Source organism: Nycticebus coucang, chromosome 7 (assembly GCF_027406575.1).
Source record: "Nycticebus coucang isolate mNycCou1 chromosome 7, mNycCou1.pri, whole genome shotgun sequence".
NCBI lineage: Eukaryota > Metazoa > Chordata > Mammalia > Primates > Lorisidae > Nycticebus > Nycticebus coucang.
The window spans coordinates 4,078,681-4,101,689 of record NC_069786.1 but is presented as its reverse complement, the minus strand read 5'-3'; the positions used below and the strand labels follow the sequence as shown (position 1 = coordinate 4,101,689).

Here is a 23,009-nt window from a genome sequence, read left to right as displayed (position 1 = left end):
CACCTGGTATACACTGCTCACTTATTTTCCCCATGCTTCTAGTTTCAGAGAAAAAAATTAAAAGATTTGTTTTTGGTCTCATTGGATTCATGATAAATTCACCAGATGGGAGTTTTGAAATATTCCTTCTCGGGAATTGCCCTCCATGACTTTGGTCTATCTTTCCGAATGTTCCTTTCTGCTCTCAGGCACTCAGGGGCATGTTAATGTGGCCATATAGATTTTGTCAGTTTTGTTGTTATATTTATCCATAGGCGTTTATATTTTTAGTTGCTTTATAAATAGCATCTTCTGTTCTAATATATCTTGTACTTTCTTGTAATTCTTACATCTGAAGCCTGATAATTCCCCCATAATTTTTATATGCCTCACTGGTCCCTTCTCCAGGAATGTATTTATTTCATCTAATTTCTCTGCTACCTCCTTTGGAATGTTCCTGTCTCTATTTTAGACTCTTGTCCAATTGTATGGGCAGTGTTTTCATGAAGATGTTAAATGACACAGGTGATGTCTGTGTCTTTTTTCTGAATTTGTCAGTAGGGCACCACCCATCCTCCTACTTGTGTTGCTGCTTTGGGCTGGCCTGTCCCCGAGTGATGCTGGCATGGTGACCTGTGAACACACGGCCACTCCGAGAAGCTAAGAGTTGGCTACCCTCACTGGCTGTCAAGAGACGGGCTTTCACCCCGGGAGATGAACACCCACACGGACACCCTTGGAGAATATTGCCATCTCTCAGGAATTTATCTCAATGAACAGAGGGGTCTCCTGTCTGTGTCCAGTGTGAGTCGTGGAGTAAGACATGGCCTGGTGTGGGAGCAGCTTCATCTTAGCAGAAGCACTTTGCACACTCTTCTGTCAGCTAAAGTCCAGACAGTGGCTCACAACTGACAGGAGGGTCTTCTCTGGGGCAGATGGAGACGAGGACAGGGTCCATAGGCAGAGAGGACTTGCCTATTTGTCCTCACAGGAGAAGGCCGAGGCACAGTCCACTCACCCAAGAACAGATGTCCACACACCACTGTCTGCCCACCATGGGCCTGGGGAAGGTGCTTGCTGTTTTGGGTGTTCCTGAAGGAATGTTGTTGTTTGGAGACATAGAAACTACACAGTGCCTTCCCGCACATGTGTGACAGATGAACTACCCAGTGCCTTCCCGCACATGTGTGACAGATGAACTACCCAGTGCCTTCCCGCACATGTGTGACAGATGAACTACCCAGTGCCTTCCCGCACATGTGTGACAGATGAACTACCCAGTGCCTTCCCGCACATGTGTGACAGATGAACTACCCAGTGCCTTCCCGCACATGTGTGACATATAAACTACCCAGTGCCTTCCCGCACATGTGTGACAGATGAACTACACAGTGCCTTCCCGCACATGTGTGACATATGAACTACCCAGTGCCTTCCCGCACATGTGTGACAGATGAACTACACAGTGCCTTCCCGCACATGTGTGACATATAAACTACACAGTGCCTTCCCGCACATGTGTGACATATGAACTACCCAGTGCCTTCCCGCACATGTGTGACAGATGAACTACCCAGTGCCTTCCCGCACATGTGTGACAGATGAACTACCCAGTGCCTTCCCGCACATGTGTGACAGATGAACTACCCAGTGCCTTCCCGCACATGTGTGACAGATGAACTACCCAGTGCCTTCCTGCACATGTGTGACAGATGAACTACCCAGTGCCTTCCTGCACATGTGTGACATATAAACTACACAGTGCCTTCCTGCACATGTGTGACAGATGAACTACCCAGTGCCTTCCTGCACATGTGTGACATATAAACTACACAGTGCCTTCCTGCACATGTGTGACATATAAACTACACAGTGCCTTCCTGCACATGTGTGACAGATGAACTACCCAGTGCCTTCCTGCACATGTGTGACATATAAACTACACAGTGCCTTCCTGCACATGTGTGACAGATGAACTACCCAGTGCCTTCCTGCACATGTGTGACAGATGAACTACCCAGTGCCTTCCTGCACATGTGTGACATATAAACTACCCAGTGCCTTCCCGCACATGTGTGACAGATGAACTACACAGTGCCTTCCCGCACATGTGTGACATATAAACTACACAGTGCCTTCCCGCACATGTGTGACATATAAACTACCCAGTGCCTTCCTGCACATGTGTGACATATAAACTACACAGTGCCTTCCTGCACATGTGTGACATATAAACTACCCAGTGCCTTCCCGCACATGTGTGACAGATGAACTACCCAGTGCCTTCCCGCACATGTGTGACATATAAACTACACAGTGCCTTCCTGCACATGTGTGACAGATGAACTACCCAGTGCCTTCCCGCACATGTGTGACATATAAACTACACAGTGCCTTCCTGCACATGTGTGACATATAAACTACCCAGTGCCTTCCTGCACATGTGTGACATATAAACTACACAGTGCCTTCCTGCACATGTGTGACAGATGAACTACCCAGTGCCTTCCTGCACATGTGTGACATATAAACTACACAGTGCCTTCCTGCACATGTGTGACATATAAACTACACAGTGCCTTCCTGCACATGTGTGACAGATGAACTACCCAGTGCCTTCCTGCACATGTGTGACATATAAACTACACAGTGCCTTCCTGCACATGTGTGACAGATGAACTACCCAGTGCCTTCCTGCACATGTGTGACATATAAACTACACAGTGCCTTCCTGCACATGTGTGACAGATGAACTACCCAGTGCCTTCCTGCACATGTGTGACATATAAACTACACAGTGCCTTCCTGCACATGTGTGACAGATGAACTACCCAGTGCCTTCCTGCACATGTGTGACATATAAACTACACAGTGCCTTCCTGCACATGTGTGACAGATGAACTACCCAGTGCCTTCCCGCACATGTGTGACATATAAACTACCCAGTGCCTTCCTGCACATGTGTGACAGATGAACTACCCAGTGCCTTCCTGCACATGTGTGACATATAAACTACACAGTGCCTTCCTGCACATGTGTGACAGATGAACTACCCAGTGCCTTCCTGCACATGTGTGACAGATGAACTACCCAGTGCCTTCCTGCACATGTGTGACAGATGAACTACCCAGTGCCTTCCTGCACATGTGTGACAGATGAACTACCCAGTGCCTTCCTGCACATGTGTGACAGATGAACTACCCAGTGCCTTCCTGCACATGTGTGACAGATGAACTACACAGTGCCTTCCTGCACATGTGTGACAGATGAACTACCCAGTGCCTTCCCGCACATGTGTGACATATAAACTACCCAGTGCCTTCCTGCACATGTGTGACAGATGAACTACACAGTGCCTTCCTGCACATGTGTGACAGATGAACTACCCAGTGCCTTCCTGCACATGTGTGACAGATGAACTACCCAGTGCCTTCCTGCACATGTGTGACAGATGAACTACCCAGTGCCTTCCTGCACATGTGTGACAGATGAACTACCCAGTGCCTTCCCGCACATGTGTGACATATAAACTACCCAGTGCCTTCCTGCACATGTGTGACAGATGAACTACCCAGTGCCTTCCTGCACATGTGTGACAGATGAACTACCCAGTGCCTTCCTGCACATGTGTGACAGATGAACTACCCAGTGCCTTCCTGCACATGTGTGACAGATGAACTACCCAGTGCCTTCCTGCACATGTGTGACAGATGAACTACACAGTGCCTTCCTGCACATGTGTGACAGATGAACTACCCAGTGCCTTCCCGCACATGTGTGACATATAAACTACCCAGTGCCTTCCCGCACATGTGTGACAGATGAACTACACAGTGCCTTCCTGCACATGTGTGACATATGAACTACACAGTGCCTTCCTGCACATGTGTGACAGATGAACTACCCAGTGCCTTCCTGCACATGTGTGACAGATGAACTACCCAGTGCCTTCCTGCACATGTGTGACAGATGAACTACCCAGTGCCTTCCCGCACATGTGTGACATAAGAACTACCCAGTGCCTTCCCGCACATGTGTGACAGATGAACTACCCAGTGCCTTCCTGCACATGTGTGACATAAGAACTACCCAGTGCCTTCCTGCACATGTGTGACAGATGAACTACCCAGTGCCTTCCCGCACATGTGTGACATAAGAACTACCCAGTGCCTTCCCGCACATGTGTGACAGATGAACTACCCAGTGCCTTCCTGCACATGTGTGACAGATGAACTACACAGTGCCTTCCTGCACATGTGTGACATATAAACTACCCAGTGCCTTCCTGCACATGTGTGACAGATGAACTACCCAGTGCCTTCCTGCACATGTGTGACATAAGAACTACACAGTGCCTTCCCGCACATGTGTGACATAAGAACTACCCAGTGCCTTCCTGCACATGTGTGACAGATGAACTACCCAGTGCCTTCCTGCACATGTGTGACAGATGAACTACCCAGTGCCTTCCTGCACATGTGTGACAGATGAACTACCCAGTGCCTTCCTGCACATGTGTGACATAAGAACTACCCAGTGCCTTCCTGCACATGTGTGACAGATGAACTACCCAGTGCCTTCCCGCACATGTGTGACAGATGAACTACCCAGTGCCTTCCTGCACATGTGTGACAGATGAACTACCCAGTGCCTTCCTGCACATGTGTGACATATAAACTACCCAGTGCCTTCCTGCACATGTGTGACAGATGAACTACACAGTGCCTTCCTGCACATGTGTGACAGATGAACTACCCAGTGCCTTCCTGCACATGTGTGACATAAGAACTACACAGTGCCTTCCCGCACATGTGTGACATAAGAACTACCCAGTGCCTTCCTGCACATGTGTGACAGATGAACTACCCAGTGCCTTCCTGCACATGTGTGACAGATGAACTACCCAGTGCCTTCCTGCACATGTGTGACAGATGAACTACCCAGTGCCTTCCCGCACATGTGTGACATATAAACTACACAGTGCCTTCCTGCACATGTGTGACAGATGAACTACCCAGTGCCTTCCTGCACATGTGTGACATATAAACTACACAGTGCCTTCCTGCACATGTGTGACAGATGAACTACCCAGTGCCTTCCTGCACATGTGTGACAGATGAACTACCCAGTGCCTTCCTGCACATGTGTGACAGATGAACTACCCAGTGCCTTCCTGCACATGTGTGACATATAAACTACCCAGTGCCTTCCTGCACATGTGTGACATATAAACTACCCAGTGCCTTCCTGCACATGTGTGACATATAAACTACCCAGTGCCTTCCTGCACATGTGTGACAGATGAACTACCCAGTGCCTTCCTGCACATGTGTGACATATAAACTACACAGTGCCTTCCTGCACATGTGTGACAGATGAACTACCCAGTGCCTTCCTGCACATGTGTGACAGATGAACTACCCAGTGCCTTCCTGCACATGTGTGACAGATGAACTACACAGTGCCTTCCTGCACATGTGTGACAGATGAACTACCCAGTGCCTTCCTGCACATGTGTGACATAAGAACTACACAGTGCCTTCCCGCACATGTGTGACATAAGAACTACCCAGTGCCTTCCTGCACATGTGTGACAGATGAACTACCCAGTGCCTTCCTGCACATGTGTGACATAAGAACTACACAGTGCCTTCCCGCACATGTGTGACATAAGAACTACCCAGTGCCTTCCCGCACATGTGTGACATAAGAACTACACAGTGCCTTCCCGCACATGTGTGACATATGAACTACACAGTGCCTTCCCGCACACGTGTGACATAAGAACTACACAGTGCCTTCCTGCACATGTGTGACATAAGAACTACACAGTGCCTTCCCGCACATGTGTGACATAAGAACTACCCAGTGCCTTCCTGCACATGTGTGACAGATGAACTACCCAGTGCCTTCCTGCACATGTGTGACAGATGAACTACCCAGTGCCTTCCTGCACATGTGTGACATAAGAACTACACAGTGCCTTCCCGCACATGTGTGACATAAGAACTACACAGTGCCTTCCCGCACATGTGTGACATAAGAACTACCCAGTGCCTTCCTGCACACGTGTGACATAAGAACTACACAGTGCCTTCCCGCACATGTGTGACATAAGAACTACCCAGTGCCTTCCTGCACATGTGTGACATAAGAACTACACAGTGCCTTCCCGCACATGTGTGACATAAGAACTACCCAGTGCCTTCCTGCACATGTGTGACAGATGAACTACCCAGTGCCTTCCTGCACATGTGTGACATAAGAACTACACAGTGCCTTCCTGCACATGTGTGACAGATGAACTACCCAGTGCCTTCCTGCACATGTGTGACAGATGAACTACACAGTGCCTTCCTGCACATGTGTGACAGATGAACTACACAGTGCCTTCCTGCACATGTGTGACAGATGAACTACACAGTGCCTTCCCGCACATGTGTGACATAAGAACTACCCAGTGCCTTCCTGCACATGTGTGACAGATGAACTACCCAGTGCCTTCCTGCACATGTGTGACAGATGAACTACACAGTGCCTTCCTGCACATGTGTGACAGATGAACTACACAGTGCCTTCCCGCACATGTGTGACATAAGAACTACCCAGTGCCTTCCTGCACATGTGTGACATAAGAACTACACAGTGCCTTCCCGCACATGTGTGACATAAGAACTACCCAGTGCCTTCCTGCACATGTGTGACAGATGAACTACACAGTGCCTTCCTGCACATGTGTGACAGATGAACTACACAGTGCCTTCCTGCACATGTGTGACATAAGAACTACACAGTGCCTTCCCGCACATGTGTGACATAAGAACTACCCAGTGCCTTCCTGCACATGTGTGACAGATGAACTACACAGTGCCTTCCTGCACATGTGTGACAGATGAACTACCCAGTGCCTTCCTGCACATGTGTGACAGATGAACTACACAGTGCCTTCCTGCACATGTGTGACATAAGAACTACACAGTGCCTTCCCGCACATGTGTGACATAAGAACTACCCAGTGCCTTCCTGCACATGTGTGACAGATGAACTACACAGTGCCTTCCTGCACATGTGTGACATAAGAACTACACAGTGCCTTCCCGCACATGTGTGACATAAGAACTACCCAGTGCCTTCCTGCACATGTGTGACAGATGAACTACCCAGTGCCTTCCTGCACATGTGTGACAGATGAACTACACAGTGCCTTCCTGCACATGTGTGACATATAAACTACCCAGTGCCTTCCTGCACATGTGTGACAGATGAACTACCCAGTGCCTTCCTGCACATGTGTGACATAAGAACTACACAGTGCCTTCCCGCACATGTGTGACATAAGAACTACCCAGTGCCTTCCTGCACATGTGTGACAGATGAACTACCCAGTGCCTTCCTGCACATGTGTGACAGATGAACTACCCAGTGCCTTCCTGCACATGTGTGACATAAGAACTACACAGTGCCTTCCCGCACATGTGTGACATAAGAACTACCCAGTGCCTTCCTGCACATGTGTGACAGATGAACTACACAGTGCCTTCCTGCACATGTGTGACATAAGAACTACACAGTGCCTTCCTGCACATGTGTGACAGATGAACTACACAGTGCCTTCCTGCACATGTGTGACATAAGAACTACCCAGTGCCTTCCTGCACATGTGTGACATAAGAACTACCCAGTGCCTTCCCGCACATGTGTGACATAAGAACTACCCAGTGCCTTCCTGCACATGTGTGACAGATGAACTACCCAGTGCCTTCCTGCACATGTGTGACAGATGAACTACACAGTGCCTTCCTGCACATGTGTGACATATAAACTACCCAGTGCCTTCCTGCACATGTGTGACAGATGAACTACCCAGTGCCTTCCTGCACATGTGTGACATAAGAACTACACAGTGCCTTCCCGCACATGTGTGACATAAGAACTACACAGTGCCTTCCTGCACATGTGTGACAGATGAACTACCCAGTGCCTTCCTGCACATGTGTGACAGATGAACTACACAGTGCCTTCCCGCACACGTGTGACATAAGAACTACCCAGTGCCTTCCCGCACACGTGTGACAGATGAACTACCCAGTGCCTTCCCGCACATGTGTGACATAAGAACTACCCAGTGCCTTCCTGCACATGTGTGACAGATGAACTACCCAGTGCCTTCCTGCACATGTGTGACATATGAACTACCCAGTGCCTTCCCGCACATGTGTGACATAAGAACTACCCAGTGCCTTCCTGCACATGTGTGACAGATGAACTACCCAGTGCCTTCCCGCACATGTGTGACATATAAACTACACAGTGCCTTCCTGCACATGTGTGACATATAAACTACACAGTGCCTTCCTGCACATGTGTGACAGATGAACTACCCAGTGCCTTCCTGCACACGTGTGACAGATGAACTACCCAGTGCCTTCCTGCACATGTGTGACAGATGAACTACACAGTGCCTTCCCGCACATGTGTGACAGATGAACTACCCAGTGCCTTCCTGCACATGTGTGACAGATGAACTACCCAGTGCCTTCCTGCACATGTGTGACATAAGAACTACCCAGTGCCTTCCTGCACATGTGTGACATATAAACTACCCAGTGCCTTCCTGCACATGTGTGACATATAAACTACACAGTGCCTTCCTGCACATGTGTGACATATAAACTACACAGTGCCTTCCTGCACATGTGTGACAGATGAACTACCCAGTGCCTTCCTGCACATGTGTGACAGATGAACTACCCAGTGCCTTCCTGCACATGTGTGACAGATGAACTACCCAGTGCCTTCCCGCACGTGTGTGACAACGTCATTCTACGTGGGATTTGTGCTCACTCTGGTAACGGAACCAAGGGCCTCTTTACCTGGCTTGTTGTCCAAGATAAGTGCACCCCTGGGAAGGCAGCCCCCCTGCGGGGACTCAGCAACACTTTCCAGCATCTTTAGAGGAAAGTGGACACTTTCACACACCCGCAATAGACAAAAGGACATGGGAAGTGCTGCTGTGGGGCAGGTGCATTGCTGTTGCGGTCAGAACCCCTTTCCATCACTCCTCATGCCTCGTACTCGTATGTTGAGGAACTTAAATATTTTCATAGTAGGAAAATGAAAGTAAGCTGCTAATTCTGCCAAGTGAAGGCAAACAGTTGTAGCTATGAAAATGGGATAATATGTGGCAGAACAGGTTTTTCTGATTACTGTCAGCGTGACATAGACGCCTGTGTGATGCAGCCCCAGACAGGCTGGCACAATTCCTAGTTAATCTTGAGGATCCCTCTCACTTTGTAATGTGGATTTTTAAAGGGGAACCCGGTAAGACAGATTCTACCAACTTTGCCATTATACTGCTGATTAAATTCTCTCCCTTGGAACCCAGAACTATTTTATATTTGCTATATGTTTCTGGGAGGGAAACTCTGGGCTTGGGTCTGGCAGGTCCATTTGTCAGTGTCAGGCACTGTATGCACCATCGATTCAAATATGGGCTCCTTCCTTTCCAGGACTGCAATCAATCAAGTTCAACGCCCATGCACAGGGAGGTGAAACCATTACTTTCTTGGGTTCCATGTCCACCTTACAATGTTGCCATGGCACGGTAACTGTAAATGCTCCCTCCAATAAAGATGAGTCATTTCTTCATGCAAAATGTTCCAGAGTTTTGTCTTGTATTATCCTGAATTGACAAAGCCCTGACATTCCTCAATGCTGCCTTTAGAAATTGGAGGAGTGTCTGGGCTCTCTCCAGATAGATATGAAGGATCTTCTTGTCCTTTTCCTCAAGGGGCCCATGCCGACTTCCATTCTGTCGGGAGGGCGCCATGAAGTGGATGGAGCAGCAGAAATTAAAGATGGTGCCACAGAAGAAGTCCCCTGCTATTTGGGCACTGATGGAATTGGAGCTTCAGACCTCTGAGTGTTTGTGGTGCTCTCTGTGGGCCTGGATCCCACAAGTGCTAGCTCCCAAGTTAAGTGTCTGCCAAGACTTCTGCCACGGGATAGCAGCTCTCCGGCTGTGGAGAAATTTACTGCTTTTCATTGCAGTAGTGCCTTTCAGAATGTTTGAGCTTGTAGCTGGTAGGCAAGTTGTGGATTGGGGTGCTGATAGTCCAAAACCCATCTGTCAACACCAGACATATTGACTCTGAGGAGATGGGTGCAAACACCATGTGCCAGAAACAAGATACGGACCCCACAGTCCCCTCCCTGGAGTGGACACAGGACACAGTCCCTCCGCATCAACTGCCTGTTACTCACTCTTCACACCTCAGACTCTGGCGAATATTTGAACCACTTGAGGAACTAGTTTCTTTGTTACTATGTTTTTATTCTGTTTTGAATTTTTGTTTGTCTAGTGTATCAGCGAGGAGGCAGTCCTCTGAATGAAGTTGGATGTGCACATGGAGACTCTCCCTTTGAAAGTACACTTTTCCTTCTTTTATCATTTCCTGTGGGCAAGTGAGTCTCCTATACATCCATTGGGCCATTATGGCGGCTGTGGCTCAGTGAGTAGGGCGCCAGCCCCATATACCAAGGGTGGTGGTTTTAAACCCAGCCCCGGCCAAACTGCAACAAAAAATATCCAGGCCTTGTGTGTGTGGGGAGCCTGTAGTCCCAACTACTCGGGAGGCTGAGGCAAGAGAATCACCTAAGGTCAAGAGCTGGAGGTTGCTGTGAGCTGTGATGCCACAGCACTCTACCCAGGGTGACAAAGTGAGACTCTGTTTCAAAAAAAAAAAAAAAGAAAGAAAGAAAGAAAAAGAAATACTGCTCCATCCCCCCAGCAAAGTCTAAAGAGACACGAAGGGAAATTTTTGAGCTGTGGAGGAAACTGGCTCACCCTCAATCATTATCTCTGTCTCTGAAGCCCAGAAAAATACTGAAATACTGTCAGCAACCATAGTGGTGTCTCCCAGTTCGCACTCCAAGTTCTCCAAACCCCTCTTTGTACCTGCCCACTCCACAGCTGCTCAGTCGGCAGCTGGAATCCTGATTTTGCTCAGTTCTGCAGACAATTGCATTGGAATATTGAAGAAAATTGTTGAGTACAAATCAATTAGGAGGAGCTGCATTTCTCCAGGCTCACTAAGAAATCGATTAATTAACTCATTTGTTCAAGACGGCGGGTAAACAATTTCTACGTCTGAGAGACATACCCGTTGGTGTTCCTCCAATACCCTCCCTCCATCCCTGAGCAAATGTCCCTTGTGTGTCTCTCAGGCTCCTCACGTCGTGTCCTCCCTGTGTTCAGAAGGTTCAAAGATCCTAGCGTCACCCAGAGTCATCCTGAGTTGGAACAGTCTTAGAGTCTAATAATCCACGTGCCATATTCCTTAAATAGAAGCTACATCTCCTCAAATTAAGCTCTACATTTTATTTAATTCTGTTTAACTTGGATTAGAAATTTTCTTTCATAAAATCAATGAAAAACTCATCAGCAAACATAAAACGGATAAAGCAGGATTTCCCACTGTGATGGAATAAACAGGTCAAAAGGTCTCCCCCCCAAAAAATAAGTAAGTGTAAACCCTGACAAAATGATGAAAACCAAACAATTCAGAACTCTGGAAATTGACGAAGAGCAAACAGTAAATTGAGAAAGGTTCATTCAGAAGAAATTGCCAGAACTGCAGACCAGAGGGAATCCATGTCCGAAGGCCCTGTGTCAGCACTGAGCCTCCCCTGCCCTGCCCAAGGCAGGAGGCTGCTGACCGGGAGGATGGCAGCTTGGGAGATCCAGCCACTCTGGTTCCAGAAGGCACTGGTTGTTGGGGGAAGGGGCAGAGACAGCTCAGCTACGCTGCAGGTGAAGTTGGCGAACCTAGTGATGAGACCAATGCGGGCAACCCTGAGCTTCACTCCCTGGAGGCTGTCGTTCTTGGGTCCTTCTCACCACAAGTGAGGCCATAAGCAAGCCAAAGCTTTCCTGAACAGTGCTGGACAAGGGCAAGGAAAGCACCCTCTTCCCTCCTCATGGCACACAGGGAAACTGAGGGAACATGTGTGGAGGTCTGAGGGTCCCCATGGAGTGTAACATTGAAGTTACTGAAAAGTGCTTGAACTTATGTTTGGGAATAACCCAATTCACAGAGAAGAAGGAGGGATTAGCAGGGGTGGTGAATGCCAGGGGATGGGGAGTTATTTCAGGGGTATTGAGTTAGGTTGATTAAAAAGTTCTGGAAGTGGACAGTGGAGATTGTCACACAGCAGTGTGAATGCCATTGAGTGCACACTAAAGTGATTCATGTGACAAGGTTAATGTTCTATATATTTTAACACAGGCAGAGAAAGAGATAAGTGTACACACCTGGATAAAAGGCAAATGAAAGAGGGCGGCGCCTCTGGCTCAAAGGAGTAGGGCATCGGCCTCATATGCCGGAGGTGGCAGGTTCAAACCAAGTCCCAGCCAAAAACCTCAAAAAAAAAAAAAGACAAGTGAAAGAAACTGACAGGCATTGAATCCAGAGCAACTGTTCTAAATATAGTCCCCAAATTAAGAGAACTGGGGCCTAATTAATTAAAAGAAAATATGGTAATGACTCATCAAAAAAAAAATCGAGAATTTAGAAATGTACCATCTAAATGGGCAATTTGCTCATCTATCAAAGAATTTACATTGGTTGTTCTTTTTAAAGAAGAATCAAAGATGGTGAGAATCCACATAAGCAGCAAATTGCCAAAACTTACAGGCAGGATTCAGTTCCGAGCATTCTGTAATGATGATCATTCTTATGAAGAAAAGCAACACTCTTTATACCCAGAAACTGTCATATCTAAATAAATAATTGATAAGGACATAACATCAGAAACTACTTGAAATATTAACAATATATTATCTGAGTGGTGTTTACCTGTTATTCTTTGTTTTTCTAACCTTGTGCACAAACTTCTGAGATCACCGAAAGTCCTTTGCATAGTGATTCTGTTGAAAAGGACAACAGCAGCTATGATGGTGGTCACCATCCATCCGTGCAATGTCTATGAAGCCCCCAGTGCAGTATGAGCTGGCTGGTTCTATGCAGCTCATGGCAACAGAGAGGAAGGCAAGTCCCAGGTGTGCAAGGGAAACTCCAAGGTGCGGAGTGTCCTGTGCACTGCAAATGCCACAGGTGGGAAAGAGCCGGGGGTAGCCAGGCGAGGGTAGCCTCAGCAGAGCAGCGAATCCCGGACTTGGCCGTGAAAAACTCGGCAGTACCCCAGGAAGGCTGAGTGTTTGCAGTGATGCCTTCACCTCTCTCCTGCTGTGCAAAAGGCCCAGGAACAGACGAGCAAGTGACGGGGACCAGCGTCACTGGCTTCCTACCTAGTGGCATCTGAGGCCGAGATGAACCAGGGAAGGGCCGTTCTCACCTGCTGGGACCATACGTTTCTGAGACATGCTCTGTGGATGAGACGGGGGCTCTGGTACGTTCTGAGCACTCACAGGGTTGGGATGTGATGACCTTTCTTCTCTTTGCTCTCCCATTTTTAGTTTTACGCTGAGATCAGGTGAGTATCTCACATGCTGAAGGAGAGTACAGTGGTACTACAGAAACCCTGTGTCTTCCTCTCATTTAACACTTCAGTTTCATTGTGCATCCTTTCCAGGGGGACTGCTGCTGACTGTTTCTCCAGGGTCCTTTTCTAACTGTCTTGTGCAGATCCAAGAGAGTCAGTATCCAAATGGTGTGTGTCTTTCCATATAAAACCAATTCGTTACGGTAGGTTGGCTCAGTATATTGCAAGCAGAATGAATACCCTCTCCTTTTAGCGACAGTCCCCTTTAATCTGGTGTTACGGGTTGTCCCCCAAACCTACATGTTGAAGTCCTAACCCCAGAGCTTCAGAATGTGACTTCACTGTGAGACAGGATAACAACAGGTGGAATTAGTTAAGTGGGGTGGCCCCTAATTCAAGATGTCTAGTGTCCTTGTAAAGAGGGGACATTTGAACACAGACACACCCATTGGGAGGTTGCCTGGTGAGGCTGAAGGCAGAGATGCAGGGATGCTTCTAGGTGCTGAGGAGTGCCAATGATTACCCCAAAACCACCTGAGCCCGGGCCAGGGGCTGGAGCAGCTTGTTCCTCAGAGTGCCCAGAAGGTCCCCTCCTGCCGGCACTGTGCTCTGGATGCCCCTGCAGACCTGTGGGAAGGGCGGTCACTGTTATTCCATCTGAGGGTATGGCGTGCTCTGTTCCCGCAGCCCGAGGAAACAAACACGTCCAGTCTTGAGGAATTCACCACCATTGGGATGAAATCCTGGGAGCTGCTAAAATTTTTATGTTCCATTTTTGGAAGTAAAATCTATTTTGAGCACTTACAGATGCTCACTAAAAGTTCAGTACATTGTAACACCACAATTCCAGATTTACCCCCAGTTTCAAGGGCCCTCTCTTATCTCCCCCCGTGTTGGGTGCAGACGGGCTGCAATGTGGTGTCAGGATTTTCTTACCAGAGGGCCAGGTGTTGGCATTTTATCTCAAGGATGCTTTTGTGAGCTTCCTCCAGATTGTCCCACTGGGACCTCCGCTTGCAGGAGCCTGACCCCGGAAGCCCGTTCTGACTTCACGCTGGGCCTTGCAGCTCTTTCTGCTGCAGTGGCTCTGCCCCAGCAAGCCCTACTGGGTATGTGCTTGTCACAGAAAACCACAGCTGCTGCCAGAAGCAGGGACCCTCTGGGCTCTGCAGAGGGTGTGCACCTTGGGCTGGTAGATCACCCAGAGGTTCAAGCCCTCTCACTCTTGCCTCTGCCCCTCTGGCCTTGAGACCTTTGCAGTTGAGAGGAAGGTGCCCATCTGTACAACCCAGTTACCAAGGAATACGAAGTTTGAATCTGTTCCTGCTTTTCTGAGGATAAGGGATGTGCCCTCGACCCTCATCTATGGGGCAGGAGGGCTGCACAGCAGAGTTTGGTCCTCTCTTAAAAGAATGTTCACGCTAATGTCTCTGCCTCTGCTGACAAATAGCGACCTTCTCCTGGGTACTGGCAGGTAGATATGGTGATGTCTAGTTGTGCGGCTATTTGAGTCAATATTACTCTGGGGGTGCCTGTGGCGATGTCTTCAGAAGAGAGTATTTGATTAGTGGATAACTAGAGTAGATGGGGCTCCCTGACACAGGTGGGCCTTGTCCACATGGACGAGGGCTGTGCAGAACAGAAAGCAGAGGAAAGTTGAACTTGTCTCTGCCTGACTCCTCCTGCCTCTGACCTGGGACTCATCCATCAGTGCTGCTGGTTCATGCCTTTATTTTTCAGGTTTTTTAGAGACAGGGTCTGGCTCTGCTGCCCAGGCTAGAGTGCAGGACTGTTATCACGGCTCTCTGTAGCCTCACACTCTTGGCGTCAAGCCAACCTCCTGCCTCAGCCTCCTGAGTTGCTGAGACTGCAAATGTGCACCCCATTCACAGCTACGGTGTTTTTGTTTGTTTGTTTTATTATTTATTTATTTTGAAGTTTTTGGCCGGGGCTGGGTTTGAACCCGCCACCTCGGGCATATGGGGCTAGCACCCTACCCCTTTGAGCCACAGACAGCTTTCCACTGTGTTACTTAGGCTGGTCTCAAACTCCTAGACTCAAGCGATCTTCCCACTTCTAAGGTTTGTAATTTCTTGTCATCTTAAGACTAAGTGTTCTCCAAAGGAAGGTGGGTGTTAATTATTCTGTTTTCTGCTCTGCTCCTTAAAATCCCCCCCTGCATATAACCCTAAAAATTTCTGAAAGTGGTCAAGCTGCCTAATTTATCCCAGGCCCTGGATTGGTCTCTTGAGAGACCCCAGCCCTGCACCATCACCACCACCACCACTCTGAATGCTTTTCCTAAACTTACAGGTAAGAAAAAGACTCCTATTTTACTGAACCACAATCCTTGAATGTTTTTTTTTTTTGGCCAGGGCTAGGTCTGAACCCGCCACCTCTGGCATATGGGACCGGCACTCTACTCCTTGAGCCACAGGCACCGCCCTCCTTGAATGTTTTTATTATTCCAACTGGCTTAAACACAACTACGTTTCAAAGAGGTTTGTTAAATCACCCCCCAAGGACACTGTGCAATTTTACTGGTCCCCAAAAGTGTGAGTTCTGTCCATGAATGGAAAGTGTCACTGTCCCCTCTTTTAGAGAAATGTGTCGTTTTCTCCAAATTATTAATCTAGCATGTGGCATAACTTTTAAATACAAAATTTCAGGAACAAAAACACCATTTCTATACTAAAAGTAGGACACATTTTAGAGAGAGATCAAGCTGTGGGGGACGCTTACAACAGGCTGAGAAGGACGGGGGCTGCTCGCCAGCGTGTGAGAGGAAGGAAAGTGTGGCCAGCGCCGGGTGGCGGGTTCGGAAGCTGGACGGGAGGGAAGCAGTAATATGTCTCATAGCTGTTGTTACTCTCCAAGGTTAATTTATTTCACATGAAATGTTGGACAAACATGAATAATATTAATAATTAAATTGGGGGCTCAATCATGACATAAAAATTGTTTAGAGCTGAGAAATGAATGCAAATGTATGGTAATAACCATAAAATATTAAGTGACCCGGGGGTTTATAAAAAACTCATAGACCAATCTAATAAGCCATGCCTTTGACGCTTTGATCTGAAAACCAATAGGCAGAGAATGACTTAATGAGTGTTCCTGATTTTAAGAAGTGATACATGTTGGTGGCAATGAGCAACCAGGTAGACACCAGGGGCAAATTACATTTCGGAAGAAGTTCCAGATTCAGAGAAATGAGAGCTGAAGTCTGCCTTAGCAGCAGTGCCGTTATGTTGAGTAATGAACCCAGATTAGTGGAGGAAATGTTTCACCAGTGGAAAAATAGGAGGAAAAGACATAGGACTCATTTTAATAGAGATGAATGCAAATTAAGAAGCATTTCTTTATTCTCAGATTGTATCTTTCTGCCCTTTTTTTAGTGATAAATTAGATAGTAACATTTTTATGACATTCGGTTGTTTAATATTTAATATACTTGTCAACATAAAAACTGAAAACTGCACTAGTTAGAAAGCAATTTTGGAAATGTTGTTGTTCTCTGTGAAAACACATTTGGTCCTTCAATGTTCTTCTCGTTATGGACAAGAGCAAAATCTGGGGAAGGTTTACCCAGGCATTTTTTTGAGAAGAATGAACGTTGGATGAGGGTTATTATTTTTTATTTGTTTTGCAGTTTTGGCCAGGCCTGGGCTTGAACCCACCACCCCTGGTATATGGAGCTGGCACCCTACTCTTTGAGCAAAAGGCACTGCCCTTGATGAGGGTTATTTTAAGGAAGCAGTAAAGGAGAGAATTTTCTGGATGTGTTGTTCACATCAGCTGCTCTGGACTCTGGACTCGGGTCTTCCTTGCTGGGTTCCTGAGACCCAGGGATTTCTGGATGATAGTGAATTGGGGTAAGTTAAATTCTTTTTCTCACTGGCAAAGGGCTCTAAATTTAAGTGTTGCATATGAAAAGACATTTCACACCTTTGAAACAGCAACACAAAGCAATTAAAGCTCAAGTTTCTGTTTTAAACACAGCCACGCATATAACAATCCGTATCATAAAGAAGGACTTAGGGGAGGTTGATGTTTAGTTTTTATCTGTGTGGGATGGAATAAGCTGTTTTCTCTTTCTCTCAATAAATTATTTGTTTGTGCCAAATATTGGCTTTTTAAAAATTGCTTTGAAGACTTTCAGTCTTCTTTTGTAATTAGGGTCTGCCTTGGTGCTGTTTCTTGGAGATTGGATGTGTCTGGGCTCCACCATACCCGAAGTTTCCATGATAACTGTTATAAAGGAGACCTGGGGGTGTTACGTGGTTAATCCAGGTAACATGGCTGAGTGTGCTTCTGTTATTAAAGGAAATGTGTGACGCAGGACGTAAAGCCAAGTTACTTTTAAAATTCAGGCCCCGTGCCTCTGACAAGCTCTAGATTCACCCATAGACAGCAATTCTGATATTTAAAGAGAAAGAAACTTCCACAGTCAGGTGTTTTAAGGAAAGCATTTTTGTTTCTTTACCATTTTAGAATATTGGCTCTGCATTTTTATTCAGTTAGCAAGACCAGACCAAAAATAACACACTTCAAAGGTCTCCCCATAGAGGAGAGAATATCCCACATTATCTCAAAAATATTCAATGACATTTTAAAGCTCGAGGGAGCAAGGCAGGAGCCAGTGATCTTACAACAAAATGGATAATTTATTCATTTAAAGGCCTCTGTTTCCATGTTTCTAATTTTCTGAAATATAGTTTGTGCTATTCTTTCAATAGCAGAAAAAATTTAAATATGTGCGCAGAATGCTTTCATGACCCTGTTCTCTTTTTAGCTTTTATCAGGAGTGTTAGGGTTTCACAGTAAATATGCCTCTGTGTAGGGTTTCTATTAATGCAAGAAAAATATAAGAACATTTTTCCCACTCACCTCTAAAATTCACTAAACTCATTCCAGAAGGCAGTTCCAAAGCTTGTTCGAAGCTTGTTTGAAGCACTTTTACTGGAGGGACATTTACACACGTTTATAGCACGGTCACGGGGAACAGAATAGGAGAACGCTGTCTTCACGGAGAGCCGGACCAAGGCTGCTTGTCAGCTGTGGACTCCACTCCTGAGACCTCACCTGGGAGCAATAATGTTGAGCAGCCAGAACATCAGACACCTTTGGGGGATGGGATGGGACTGTAGCATGTCCAAAGACCTGGCAGAAAACCAGCCCCCCCACATGGATCTGGACACTCCAGAGACTCCCCAAGGTAGCTGTAATGTCATTGGCAGGAATCCTAAGGGCCAAGTCTCCGTTTCACGTGAGAAGTTCAGAACTTCTGTGAAAAAAGATGAAGTGGGAACTTAGCAGAATAGCCACGGGGGATGGCTGCCGAGTAACACACGTCAAGTTGGACACTCCTTGGCACTTGGGACCTTCAACATCTGTGTTTAGCACTTTAACTTCAGGCTGCTGCTGCCACCAGGTCCTGGTCACCATCCCTGACAGCCACAAGTCAAGCGTGTGACAGCACCAACCTGTGACAATATGCTAAGGATAGAGGGAGATGGAGTCGAGGGCATCTGTGACATCATGGAGTCCCTATGACATCATGCAGATGCTGCACAAATCTTGGATTGACTATCTCTGGACATATGCTGAAAATGAAGCAATTTGTTTAAGCCACAAAAAAAAAAAAAAAAAACTCAAGCCAGTGAAGACCAAAAGAAATCAAATAAAAATGTTCATATGAGTTTTAAAAAACTTTATTAAAGTGTAATTTTTATGCTATTAAATTATCTGAAAAGTAGTTAGAAGGCTTTATTAAGGCATAAGCTACATTCCATTCCATTAACCCCAGTGTACAGTTCAAGGAGATTCAATAAATCTACACAATTATGAAAACACTGCCACAAGGTCCATGAGTCACACAGGATAGAAAGGGCTTAGAAATTTCCCATAGAAGGGAATCCATGTCTGTATTCCTATAATTCTCTTATAATATATATAAGCACGCCGTTCTCCGTGGTAGGCTCTTGGAGTATTGTTCTTGGTGCTCTTTCGCGTAGTTGCCTGCGACCCCCAGGCCCGTTTCACTGCCGAGCGGTGGCTGACTGTGTGGGTGGAGCACGTCTCACTTGGCCGTCCACCAGCTGACACTTGCATTGCTTTCATTGGGGGCTCTCAGAAAAATGATTTGAACATGCACAAGTCTTTGTGTGGACGTAAAATTGACATTTCTCTTGCATGTGGAATTGCTGATGAGCATATGTTTAACTTATTTAAAAACTGCCAAGCTGGTTTCCAAACTGGCTGCATGACTTTTCATTCCCACTAGCCAGAGAAGGTGCCACTTTCTCTGCATGAGCACTTTCGTGCTCTCTTGGAGCACGAGTCAGTTTCTCTTCATTTTAACTCACGTGATTTCTAAGTACAAGTGTTACAAATGTGCATATTGTGATTAATTCAGTTGCTTGGGGAAACAAGAATGGTGGGAGAGTTTTTGGCTAAAAACCAGAATTTGAAGGGATGTGCTTAGAGCAGGGGGCCTGAAGAAAGGCTCCTCTGTTTATAACACATCCAGCAGAATCTGGGGTCATCGTGATGAGGGACACAAAACTCGTGAGCTCCTACATGTGAAGAAGAAGAAAAAAATTATGAAACGTATGTGGTGGAGGACGGCTGATCACTGTATAATTCTTTCAACTATACTGTATGTTTGAAAAATTGACTAATCAAATACTGGAAAATTAAAAAAACAAGTTTTAAGTAATTATAAGTAGATTTGGTAGTAAGAAAAGACTATGATTTTACTCTTTTCTGTTGATTTTCTCTGAATTTATTTTCTCATTTTCACTGTTACTACAGCAAACCTTTTGAAACATGAAATAAAGATGAGAACAAAAACCAAAGCCATAATCAGCTCTCCCTGAATACGTCTAATAGTCTTCTCAATTGTTCATGCTGTGCTTTGGCCTGTGTGCATGCTAATTTTCCACTTAACACCTGAAGTCTAAATCAATTCTAAATTTTTGCAGTTTTTGGTCAGGGCAGGGTTTGAACCCGCCACCTCCGCCGGTATATGGGGCTGGCGCCCTACTCCTTTGAGCCACAGGCGCCGCCCTCAATTCTAAATTTTTACGGCACCTCTGAGCTACCTTGCTACATGTTCTTTTTAGTCTGTATTTTTAATGGATGCATAGTATTTCTTTCTCTGAATTTATCTTCAATTATGTGACCTTTTCCTACTCTGATAATATTTATTTCATTTACCTTTGCTCTGTAGCAATATTTTGATACATTTATATGTGTTGGAATCTATTAATCTATTTATCCTGGTTTTTGTTTTCTTCTTTCATATTTGTTTTTTAGAACTTGTTTCCATTGATAGTGTCAGCAGATGGAATTATATCCATGCTTTGTGACTATGGATGTGTGTTTCCAAACTACGCTGGAAATGACAGACACGTGAATCAGTTTAGCTTTGTTCTCTCCTTTCAGGAACTAGTATAACTGGTTTTTCTAATTCAATTGGTTTACAAGAGTACCCCAGTGTGTTAACTTGCAATCATTTTTCTGTCACATTCTGTTTCGTACAACAAACTCCTAACTCTCCATAGTTAGTATTTAATGTAAATGTATGATTAATTGTAATTTTAGAGACAACCCTAGTTAAATATTCCTTGAACATCAGTAATGTCTAAAAACATAAAATACATTTGGTTTATTTACCTTTTTGAAAAAAATCCAATATGTATTTGAATAAAATTGTTACAAAGTTCTAAGGTTTAAATCATGTATGTGTGTGTGAGTGTATATATATATGTTTTATATTATTCAAGATTTTCCACTAGAATCTGGGACTCAGATTCAATAGTGAGAGAAAGAATCCATTTTCCTACCTGTAACTCAAAACGAACATGTAGGAAGCCTAAGAAACTGCTTCTGAATCTGACATCCTGACAGCTATAACAACATGTGCTTGATTTGTCCATAAGCTGTTAAATTGCTCTCTGAGCAATGAAAGCCACATGCTAACCCATTTACATGTTCACAAAGGCATGCACTATTAAAATGCTTCTATTCTTCATATTTCAAAACATCTGTTTGGTCTTTAAAACATGCATGTGTGCACACACACGAATCTTTACTCCAGGACAAGGGAGGGGAGGGAGGGGGGAGGGGGATAGAGGGAAGGGGATTGGTGGGATTGTATCAGCGGTGCATCTTACAAGGGTATATGTGAAACTTGGTAAATGTGGAATGTAAGTGTCTTGGCACAGTAACTGAGAGAATGCCAGGAAGGCTATGTTAACCAGTGTGATGAAAGTGTGTCAAACGGTCTGTGAAGCTAGTGAATGATGCCCCATGATCATATCAATGTACACAGCTATGATTTAATAAAAATAAAAATAAAAAGGTGACCTCAGCGTATTCCAAAGGACAGGAATTCTGTACATTGAAAAGACACCTGCACTCCCTTATTTATTGCCACACTCTTCACAATAGCCAAGATTTGGAATCTATCTAGGTGTCCCTCAACAGATGAATGGATAAGGAAATCGTGGCACAAACATGTTCATTCAATGAAATATTATACGGCCACAAAATGAATAAAGTCCTGCCTTTTATAACAACATGGATGGAACTAGAGAACATTATGTTAAGTGAAATAAGCCAAGCCCAGAAAAATAAATCTCACATGTTCTCACTTATATGTGGGAGCTAAATATTAAAAACAATTGATCTCCTGGAGACAGAGAGAATGATGGTTACCAGAGGCTGGGAAGCACAGTGGGCAGCGGAGGATAAAACCTGGATGGTTAATGGGCACAAAAATCTAGTTAGTCGGATAGAATGAACAATACTTGATAGAATGAAAAAGTGACTATAGTCAACAAGTTAAAGTATAGTTTAACTAAAAGAGTGGAATTGGGGAGGCACCTCTAGCTCAAGGAGTAGGGCGCTGACCCCATATAACCAGGGGGTGGCGGGTTCAAGCCCAGCCCCAGCCAAAAAACTCACACAAAAAAAGAGTGGAATTAGAATGTTCTTAATGAAAAGAAATGAAAAATTCCTAAGAAGATGAATACCCCAATTACTCTGATTTGATTAATTCACATTGTATAACTGCATCAAAACATCACATATAAAGTTGTAGTATACAACTACTATGTCCCCATAATGAATACTTATCATGTACCCATATTAGTTCAATTATTGCTAATTAAATATACATAAAATTTCAAAAAACATAAACACTGTCCCTTATGTAGTTGAAATTTTAATGAACAAAATCTTCCAGAGAAGCCAAGAAACATCTCAGAGCGTGTCTAATGGAAGACCTTAGAAACACAAGTAAGGCTGGGCCATCCAAGGTATTTGGGGCTCTGTAATTTTCAGGACTAATGGGCCCCTGAAATTGCAGGAGGGAGCCACTGAGTTAACAGAGCAGGGTACTGATGGGAATGTGACTTCCGTTTTATTCACCAGCTATGGAAGTACTCCATAAACCCTGAATAGCGGCCCCTGGGAAAATGTTTCTTCATCCTGTCTCCAGCTTGTCTGCCTCCAAAGAC

General features: G+C 45.6%; 1 non-coding gene across 1 annotated transcript; it reads left to right on the top strand.

The window, feature by feature from the left end:
• The first annotated feature begins 19,956 nt into the window (after positions 1–19,956).
• LOC128591081 (small nucleolar RNA SNORA11) lies at positions 19,957–20,083 on the top strand. Its single transcript, XR_008381515.1, has one exon. It is a non-coding gene; the product is annotated as a small nucleolar RNA SNORA11 (small nucleolar RNA).
• The last annotated feature ends 2,926 nt before the right edge of the window (positions 20,084–23,009 follow it).